An 11,097-nucleotide genomic window follows, 5' to 3' on the forward strand; every position below is an offset into this window, starting at 1 on the left:
TGTGTGTGTGTGTGTGTGTGTGTGTGTGTGTGTGTGTGTGTAATATAACATCCATGCTGGACTCATTTCTGTCCCAGTCTCACAGTTAGACATTTGTTTGTCCTTCAAATCTGGCAGGAGTTTCTGCACTCATAAACCCATCTTGCTGTGTGTGACCACTTCCCACGGATGAACACAGTGTCAGTAAAAAAAGGCTGCTTTTCAACATGAAAATTAGCAAAATAAGAAAAGCGTGTTATGAGCTTTGAGGCTGTCCTTTATAAAGAAGGAACCCTAGTTGTTAATGGTTTGCATAATCAAAAGATTCATTTTAGAAGCAAAAGGAAAAAAGGCTTTTATGTGTTTGTTCTGCCAGTGGAACACATTTAAATAAAGGAAACAATGAATCTTAGAAAACTGTGTTTGGTTTTGATTTTCTGTGCATCTGTTTTTGTGCCTTTGAGTTCATAAAGAAGCTAGAAATTCATTTCTGCTGTTTTACGTGTTTTTAAAATCCCTTCACACATATAGGCAGACACATAAACGCCTGCCAAAGTATCCATTACAGTGTTTACAGCCCATCACTCACCTGACTGGGAAGGTGAAAACAGAACCTGCTACATTATCTCACCTGGTAATAGGAATCCCTATAAACTGAGAATGTGTGAGTTTTTGAGGGTGGAGATGAGGTGTGTGTGGTGGTGGTGGTGAGGTACCAAGGTGTGAGCGGCAGTTTGACACATTTGTCAATAATTCCTATAAAACAGCGGAGAGGGTCATGTAATATCTATGAATCATGCTGGAGATGTAGGCAAACATGCACACACACACACACACACATGCACACACATCCTTGTATTTGCATCAAACTGAGGACTTTGTATTGACTTCCATTCGGTTTTGTAACTGCATTTATGCCTTACCCAACCATTTTTCCTAAAACAACCATTACTGGTCTATAGGTAACCCTAAACTGAACCAGAACTTAATTCACATCATACCTCTAAACCTAACTAGTAAAGCACAGCAGAGCTACAAACAAAGTGGGGACATTGAATAGGTCCTCACTTTACATCAAAGACCTCATTTTGACAGTAACTATGGCACAAATGGTCCTCACCCTGCTGTAGAAACAAGTACATACACACAGGTTCACCCAGCTATACATTTGGGGACATTCCATTGACTTCCATTACATTTCTACAGCCTAACCCTGACCACAAACCCTAAGGCTAACCTCACAGGTACCTACCTGACCCTAAAACTAACCTAAACTCAATCCACACCTTGGTCCTAAACCCAACCCCCAACCCACCAATGACATTTAAACCAAATGGGGACTCGACTTAGGTCCCCAAATGCACCAGTTGTCTCCAAATGTAGGCGTTTTGTCTTAAAATTGCCCCCAAATGTCACCAAAAACAATCCCACCACCACACACACAGACAGTCTCTCAGAGCCAGCTTCACTCTGAATGATCCATCATGTTTTCCATGACTTATTAGTTTTAAAAACGTCCTAATTGTGTGAAAGCTGTTAAACCTTCACACTTTCACACACATTTTTGCTTCCGTACATTTTTTGGGATGCATTTCGTTCCACATTTTTAAATTTCTTTTCTATTTCAACAATTTGTATATTAAAACATTCAGATCCTTCAGGACATTCCGGCAATAACTTTTGGTATTTCAGCAATTTATACTTTTTTAGATATTCAATTTTTTTATATTTTTGTTCTCACAGAAAATGAATGAGCTGTCCTCAACAGCCTTAAAATCTTTTTAAATAGTCACAACTTTTCTGCACTTTAGAGCTTTTATTCAGGTTCTCCTTTGTTTTTCGAATTCTTTGTGATAATTTCAGCTTCATTAAACGTCTTTTTCGCTAATATTAGCTTTTTATGCTATTTTAGTTTTCTTTCTGTTCTTTTCAGCTATTTTGCTAATTTAATTTTTTTACTGCTTTTTATTCTTTCAGTTACTTTCTGCAATTTTCACACACTTTTAGCTCTTTTCAGCTAATGTTAGCCTTTTTGGAAAATTAAACTTTTATGATCATTTTAACTACTTCTTTCAGCTGCTTATTCAGCTGTTTCTGCTTCATTGTGGTACATTTTTCTTTTTGTCTATTTTTAGCTATTTTTTTTAGCTTTTTTGAATACAACAAACTTTTTGCAAAAATCTTTCAGCATTAAGGATTCACGCTGCATTTTTTTCATAAAATGCAAATTCTCTACTTATGTTTATACAATTTTTTTCAGTCTAAGTTTATTTGCAATGAAATTGGTTTTATGAATTAAATTTGTCATTCCTTCTGTGCTTTTTTTATTGGATTAGATTAGACCTTTGTTGTACAGAGCACAATGAAATTACAGTTCAGAACACCAATTCAGAATAAGACAGAACATAACAAACATGGGAGAATATWACTTTGTTTTTATATAGTTTTCTTAATTTCACCTTGCCATCAATAAGACAATCTTTTAGTTCCGTATAGTTTGTCCATATTTAATTTCGTCTAGGAGGTTTGGGATCAATTTTACAACCATGATGTTTCTTTTTCTCACTCCAGTTTTCTTCATATTGTCGTGGCCACAATGTGGGCCTTCTAGACGGCTGACATTCCTCACGTTGAATGATTTCGCAATTTCACAAATCAATTCCTGGTCATTTGGGCCCAGAATATTCATTGTTTTGCAGGACTCCCAATACAGTTGCTTTTGTCCATTTGTCAGAACTTATTGGAATTCAACACTTTGCTTCTCACACTGCTTTTGTATGTCAGTTTCATCAAAGTCAAGCTAATTTTCTTTTCTTTTCATCAAATTGTCCTCATTACCTTTTTTWAAGACTTTTTTGTAAAAGCAGGTRTGATAAGTGAAACATGCACATATTATAAAGACTTGACCTTAAAATAAAGTCTGAAAACATGTGAAGCCAGGATGAAAACGTATAAAACACTTTTTCTTTTGCTGTTTTGATTGCTATRAAGCATTGGTGAAAAGGTTCGATTCATGGTGAGGTTCAGAAACAGCAAACATCAAAGTGCTTGCTGGGAAGATGCTCCCAACACGACCAGTTTTTACATTAACACTAAAGCGACACTGTGATGAACATTTCTCTTTAGATGAAGCAACACCCAGAGGCACTAGWTTTTCTTTCTTTTTGATGAGCCTGSATTTAAAAGGCACACAGATGCGTACTGCTATCACATCAGAGGCCAGTGTTCTGTCCAACTGATATCAAGAGTTGGCCGTGACATCGGCCAGATGAATTACTGATCAATCCACATGATGTACCTCCAGTAATTCTATAACTATCTGCACAGAACTGCACATTTACCTTGTAACAATAGTGYCATTTGCATTTTTTTGTCATTTTGTTGGAGCTTTGTGCAGCCCAAACAAAATGCTTTTAACATACGAGGGAAAAAAAAGCCCCAAATCATTTTACTCATGCAGGTAATAGTTTTCTTAAGCGTCACATAAAATGAACGTGAGTGACAACAGTATAGCCCAATTCTCCTTGTGTTGAAGATTAAAAAGATTTGTGAATAAAAACACAGATTTTATGTAAGGCTGCTTCCATTCACACCTTGGTTTTATTGGTATTTTAGCAAAGCTCTGTCAGACTCTAGGCTCACGCTCACTTGCCACCACAAATCAAAAGCCGACTGACATTAGAGGTTCAATCAGCCGAGGGATTGCTGCTGGATCCCCAAACTACCATTTGAAAATGTCGTCAGTGCTCCTTGAAAGAGCTGTGAGAGATATGTCGGCTGGCGCTCCAGAACAATCATTACTTTTGAAGAAAGCTGGGATGGAGGTGATTAAAAGTTTATGCCTCTGAAGTCAAACATGATAAACGTAGACTTAAAAAAAAAAGAAAAAGAAAAATGATTTGTGTGTCAGAGTGAAGCACAGTTAAGGACATATAAAATTAAAAGTCAAGTATTTCTTAAAGGAATGAGTTTTCTCTGATAGAGTTAATTTATTATGTTCAGAAATAATAGTTATGGGTGGTCAAACCTTGAAAATAACATTATGCATGATCTGTAACTATTTAAAGTACATGTTGTGAATAAGTTTCAAATGCTTACACACCAAGATTTTAGTTCAAAATCTTTAAACTTTATATTTTTCTGGCTTAGATTGATTAGCTGAAGCAGCCATCTTGAATAAACCCAACAGTACTTTCAGAAACCTTCTTTTGTAATCTGTTCTTTGATTCAAAGTACAGACACGGAAACACAGACAGAAACACAGACATGGGCAAAAATGTTATTTCTGCCTGTGATTGTTCAGACAGAGTAAATAACCCACAAGCAAATTTCTGGACTTCTTATTTCTGTAAAAGAAAAAAAACACATCTGCATACTCTTCTTTGGCAGCACTTTGCCATTAAATACCCTTCCAGCCTGTGAATCACAAAGTTTGCAAGCTTCTAATTCTGTAATTGTGAGCGTCGCCCTGAAACTTCTGCAGGAGCTTGAACAAAAAGGGTGGCTGCATTCAGCAGGGGTCAGTGTTGCTCCATGGAAATGTGTGAGACCGGCCGTCTGTTCCATCATGCGTTGATCAAAGCTGTGCACATGTAAGTAAACCTTATCATTACAGCACCTGATCCACACACACACAAACACACACACAGAGAGAGACAAAACCACACTCACTAATGTCACACATTTCTCCAGCTGTCAAGCAGAAGACACATTTTGCTTCACTCCGATGTTTCTTGCATCCTCTGTAAGGAACTCATTGCAAAATCATAAAGACAATAAATGTCATAAACTAAGAAACACAATCTGCTTTATGTAAAATTTTTAAATGATAATTCTTGTGTCCTAAGTTAAAAATTTGTAAGCAAAATTTGCCAACTAACTTTGTGCATTTGTGACCGGATGTAGTTGTTTCCCTACACAGAGTAAGCGAGCCAAGCCTTCACGTGGTTTATGGTGTATTCTGTTAAGTGCTTTGTTTACACTGAGTGCAGACCTGTATTTTAAAATTGCATATAAGAAAAATCTTTCAAAATGAACCAGTTGATACAGTTCAGGATACGTACACTTTTTCTGTGTTTGTCGTAAGAACCATTAAAGTATTTTTCTGATTTGTGAATTGATCTGAACATTGAAGATGCCCCCCCCCCCCACCCCCCACACACACATACGCAGACACTGTTTTATTTTTGCTTTCTTGTGAGAGAACAGAACAGATGGAAGGAATCCTGACAAAAGCCAACAAGTTAGAAAACATGCCAGACCAAAAAAAAAAAAAAAACAAAACAAAAAAAAAACATGTTCACTTCTGTGTCAGTTGCTCTGGTAAACAGTAAACTTATAAACACTTGTAAGCTGTTTTAATCAACCGTGTCGGTCTGTAAGTAAATTATCTCAGGAGCTGAACGCACATCAGGTTTCAACGGCAACCCAATTCAAGATGGCCGCCACAGCCAATGAAAYGCTGGAAATACAAAAGCTGCAACTCTGTCATTTTTATAGCAATTGAACTAACTTTTGGTTTGGGAGTAGCTGAGAGCCATTTACAACATGTGTTCTGAGCTCTACACACTCTGCAGCATCTATGCTAAGAATCTTGGCATTAGCTGTTAGAGTCCATACATTTCATGAAATATTTAATGAATTCTCAGAAAGCAATCAGTGTGAAGAAATTTATAGTTTAGTACTGATTAAATACAACACAGAGTTAGGGTTTTCTATTTTACAATACCTTTATAATGTTTGTTATATTTCTTACAATGTGTTAATTGAAATAACGTAGATACATGTCCGAATATAACAACACATAATTAAAGCTGTATTAACATTAGATTGAGGGCTGTCTGTAAGAATGCCTGYGATTCAGCTGTAGGCCAGCAGGGGCGAACTCGGCATTGAAGATCCTGTATTTATTGGTCGGCTTCCTGTTTGGACTCCAGTGTGTGGTTTTGACTTGCCAGCCCATGGCTGAATAAACCCTCACTCCAGAATTCTGATGTTGTATGGCATTTATTTCTTATCACAGATCATTTTATTTAACACTTGTGTTTTCACCTGATTTCAGCCGTTATTGAACACGTATTTTCTTACAAGTGGATGTAACTTCTAAAACTCATTATCGTTGGGTGTTGGCAAAAATAACTTTAGCCAATACAAAAATGACAAAAACTCAGTCAGTTTTAYGAATATTGCGCCAAAATTTGGGTGTTGAGCATCATCATCTTTTAATGCTACCACACTGTGTGAAATGTCACAATATAGTACAAAGTCGTGCCTAAAGTTGATTACAAGGATTGTGAACATCACGGGCACTGGGCAACATGCATTCCTCCAAGCAATGCTAGGCCTTTAGACATTTCGTTGTGGAAACTAAAAAGCCAGGAAAGAAATCCAAGGTTGAATTTCCTSTCTCTGGCTAATCAGGCCACCACTATCAGGATCAACTATTGGTGTTCTGTGAGCCGCCAGACAGAGGTTTGTCTCTCTGTGAGCTGAGCCGGTGTGTTGGAGGGGGGGGGGGGGGGGGGGGGGGGGGCAGGCTGCAGATGGAAAAAGAGAGAAATATCGGATTAGCCGAGTTGCAGTTATTCCATTACCTCTCAGCCACACAAGCGTCTAAGTACACACAAGATCTTCAGTTGGAGGCTGTAAGTTTTTCTTCCCGAGCAGAAATCGAGGAGAAAAGAGGGGAAGAAAAACGGATGGACAGAAGTGAAATGGTGGCGAATTTGATTGAGCTGCTTCTTCTTTAATTGCTTGTTCTAAAAGCTGGAAGTTCTGAGYGCGCTGGAATTAAAAGTATCCCAGGATGTCCTCTGACAATTCCGTCTTATGAGCAGCTTTGAAGCATAATATTTAATAACCCCTGAGTAAACACTGGGAGGAATTGCTCGATAAATAATTGAAGGGGAATTTATAAATAATTTCCCTTTTTAATCCACTCTAGTGCTTCTGCAGCCAGGTCCCTGAAGTGATGCTCATCCCTCTGGACAGCCAGCAGTTCCTGCTTCCCACCTCATGGAGGGGCTCTGGTTATACCRGACAAACCAGCTCAAATGAAAGTTAAATAAATAAATGGGTTATTTGCAAAAATAAATAAATAAATAAATGAATAAATAAATAAATAAAAGAAGAAGAAGAAAAAATAGAAGATGCTTGTAAGGAACAGGATCTAACCCTCTATTAAAATCCTGTTTTTGAGAAGACTACTTTTGTTATCGGTGCTGTCTCAGATTTCTGGGCATTTTCAGGAAATGAGAGAGGTTTTGTGCTTCGCGAGCAGCAACAGAGTTCTACAGCTCCGGCTCCAGGGTCCATACAAAATGTCAGGAAGTAGACTGAGGCGAGCCTGTTTGGATTGTCCGTCTTGTGGGATAATCTGAAAGAATTATAATAATAAATAGCAATTAAGTAGCTTTACACCATGCACTTCTTAATTTCTTTCATTTTTTTTAAATTTCCCCTTTTCACTTTCTTTCCGTCAGCTGCCTGTTTTATGCTTAATAACTGTTTGTTAATGAGAATAAGCGGGGGCTCATTATTCATTAAATCATTATTGTTTAATCACTCTTTGTTAATCCTAATAACCATCTCACACAGCTTAATCGGTTGTCACTTTCTGGCGTGACCGCAGCGGCAGGGCGGTTCGACATGAAGAGTCCCATGTGACTGAGGTTKGGTTAGTGCGCTGGATGAAAGGCTATTTTTAAACAAATTTAAATAAATTGCAGCTTTAGAGATTTAYTTTGTGGAATCCTTGATATAAGTGGCAGAAAAATTCCCTTCTTKTTACTCATCATTACAGACTCCTCTCCTTATCCTTCCTCATGCCCACTTTGTTGCACATCTCTCTCCGGCATCTCTTTGTCCAGCTACATGCCTGCTTGTTTCCCTGTCTTGTCCCCTCTCGGCCTCATCTGTCCAACACCCCTCCTATAAATTGTACAGAGGCTGAACGGGGGAGATGTAGGGGATGCTGACATACTTAGTGGCAGGAAGGAAGGAAAGAAGGAAGCTCAGAGGCAGGACAGATCCTCCCTCCATCACTCATCAGCAGAGAAAATAAAGCCGACTTGGACACCAATGTGATCAGAGGACGGACACCGAGCAAGAGACGGAGGTAAGAGGAAAAAGACAGAGAGGGATGTTGGCTGAGAGTAGAAACAGAATGGGGGGGTGAGCAGCCACCCAACACAATCATCCACTGCTTCCCATMCGTCATCTGCCTCAAAGGCTGCCACTGCCTCATCAGCACCATGGACACAAGTGTGACTGTGTACACGGTGTCTTTTAACATTAAATTTACACTTCAATTAAAATACAGCACATGTCACATCATTGGCACAAAGCTAAAAAAAGTATAGTTTCACATCTAAAAAAAGATTTTCTCCGAAAAATCTGTCAAAGAATAAAAAGATAAATCTGGTTTCCAAGGGTCACCTGTTTGTGCACTGTAATGTGAAAAAGCCCCCTCAGAGACCTTAACATTGACTTCATATTTTAATTCATTCTCTGTTTGAAAGTTTTGGAGGTGTAGTGCCAATTCTAAAACTAACTTGGAAAAAAAAAACTCAATGACGTCCCTCATTATTTGACATTTCTAAGCATTCATAGAGTGAAGCCATGTGGTAGCTCTCAGAGGAGCTCAGCTCGTAGAGCCGCTGCTCCTCCACAACAAACAACTCACCTGAGGTGGTTCAGGTATCAGATATTTTTAGAATGGAGGGTTTTCAGATACAGAGACCCTCGAGCAGATTTAGAACTCTTTGAAAGGATCTTACACCCTTTCTTCTGTCTTTTGCATAAAAATCAGTGCAACTCAGCAGATTGGTCGAACTAATAAACCATTCACACCCTTCAAATGTAATGATGGATTATAATACCATCTGAGTGCATTAAGCAAACAATGCAAAAAAACTTTTCCTTGCAATGAGGAATTCTGGCACCAGAAATGTCACAAAAAGTGTCCATATTTCYGTCACAGTGCAACGTTAGGTAAGTTTTAGCAGAGATTTTTAAATGTGGAAGTTTTGATTGCCTCTAACAGCCTGGTGGCTTCTGCACATGTGTGGTGAGTTTGTACTTTTACACAAAGTCTCTGCTTTAATATATTGTCTGCCTGTTCCAACCTTTATAGACATTTAAAGCCCCGCAGCCAAAGTTGCTACAGCTACAGCCTCTCCCCCACTAAATAAAGGGCAACTGAATGATGCCAACTGTATCGACACCAAACTTTTCCCCTCACTCTCCTCCTCTTTGCTAATGAGCAATGCTAGTCATATTGACCTATTTGTGGACTTAAAGGAAATCCAATCACAACTGCCTCGGGTCGCTTTCTTCCCACTTTGGGAGATTAAAAGATTCAATCTCCCTGCCTCTCCACACTCATCATTATCATTTCTCCTTTTGTCTGTCTGCTCCACTGCACGTCCCCTCCCCCAGAGCCCCGCTCCCCCCACCTGACAGAYGCTTGTACTCTTTTCTCCACCTTCGACTCTCTAACAAAGTTTTCATTCTGCCTTACAAACTTGCTCTTTGTCATTCCCGCCTAATACAAGGAGAGCAGAGTGCAGTCTTGCAGATAATTATCAGTGCGAGACAAGGGTGTTATTGGGCAGAATGAAGCAGGCGGATGGAGTCTGATCTAGTCGGCTGCAGGAGGACAGGAAATCAGTTGCAAAGGGACATCAGAGGCATGTAAAAATATGCAAACAAAAAGTCACGTCCAACACGACCTAAAGTCTCAAACACAGCTTTCTCYCATATTCCTACACTGTCAACTCCTATAAACAAACACAAACATTTTCAGCTTCCTCCAGTTATTGGAAAATTTATCTTGCAGTCCTTGATATTATAAATATACAGTCACACATACACACACAGCATGGACCCCATACTGTGCCTCAAATGGCAGCAGGGTGCTGCACCACCGTTTCTTAGTCTCTATTGGGGTTGTGTTTGTTTGGTTTCATGCATACTGAGCAGTAATGGAACACAGTGACCCAAACACAAAAGGGGGTCCACTAACAAACAGATTCCTCTGTGAAGATGCAGTCTCTCTGTGGGATACAGCGCAGGCGATACGCAGGCGATATACAGTACATACCGCTTGTTCACTAGAGGTGATGTTTGCTGAAAGATCAAAGTGTGTCTCAGTTTTATTAAAGTGCCCATTAGACATTTTGGTTTGTTGGATTTCTTTTGGGGGGAAAAAAAGTCCCCACTTTGAGTCACAGAAGAACTTTTAAAGATCTAGCTCTGGGAATAAATGTTAATATTAAAATGTTCACTCTCTGGCCATGTCCTAAATATAAAACTACAGCACAAATGAGTTTTCATTAGTTCCAAACTTTGTAATCAAGGATTTTTCACATTTAAAAAGAAGCACATCTGAACTAAGATACATTTTAAAAGAGTTTGTTTTGCTTTGCGTTGCATGAGATTTCCAATAGGCCTTCAATGTTCACGTCTGTTTACTCAAGATGAAGCAAGAACCAGCTTCTGTTTGCATCAAAAACAAGCTCTAGAAACTACAAACCTCTGGAAATGTCTGTTTCATCTTTTGTGTAAATCTGTACAAAGATGAAAATCTGTAATATTTAGAGGCTTAAATGAGAGAAGCAAAAATGAACTAGAAAAATGTCACTGAGAAGGTTGTTGAGGCTGAAATCACATGTTGAAACATCTAGTCTGGAACATATGGAACCTTTTAGGGGAGATAAGTTTAAAGAAAACAAGTGCTTGAATCTGATTTAGCAGTCTTATTCTGAAACAGTTTTGTAACACAGGGAACAATTTAAAAATCTTAATTTTGCCCAACGCCAAAAGTCAGAGACATTTTTTTCCTTCTTTGCCCAATTTGTTGATGTATGTTTATTTGGCGGCAAAATACCCTAACGGTCACTGCAGCTGAACGACTCAGTTATATCTCAGTAAAATTTAGAGACACTGAGTTAAATTTGGTGCAGTGGTAGCTGAAAGTGATTCACAGCACATACTGTACTGCAAACTCTCACTGATTGTATAAAATTTGTTTTTAACACTTCGTCAATTTTTTTGTCTAAAATTGGACTCATTTAGTGTGGACTACAATTGATCAACTCAATTAAAGAAGCCTGCCAC

This window comes from Austrofundulus limnaeus, unplaced genomic scaffold (assembly GCF_001266775.1).
Source record: "Austrofundulus limnaeus strain Quisiro unplaced genomic scaffold, Austrofundulus_limnaeus-1.0 Scaffold66, whole genome shotgun sequence".
NCBI classification, from domain to species: domain Eukaryota; kingdom Metazoa; phylum Chordata; class Actinopteri; order Cyprinodontiformes; family Rivulidae; genus Austrofundulus; species Austrofundulus limnaeus.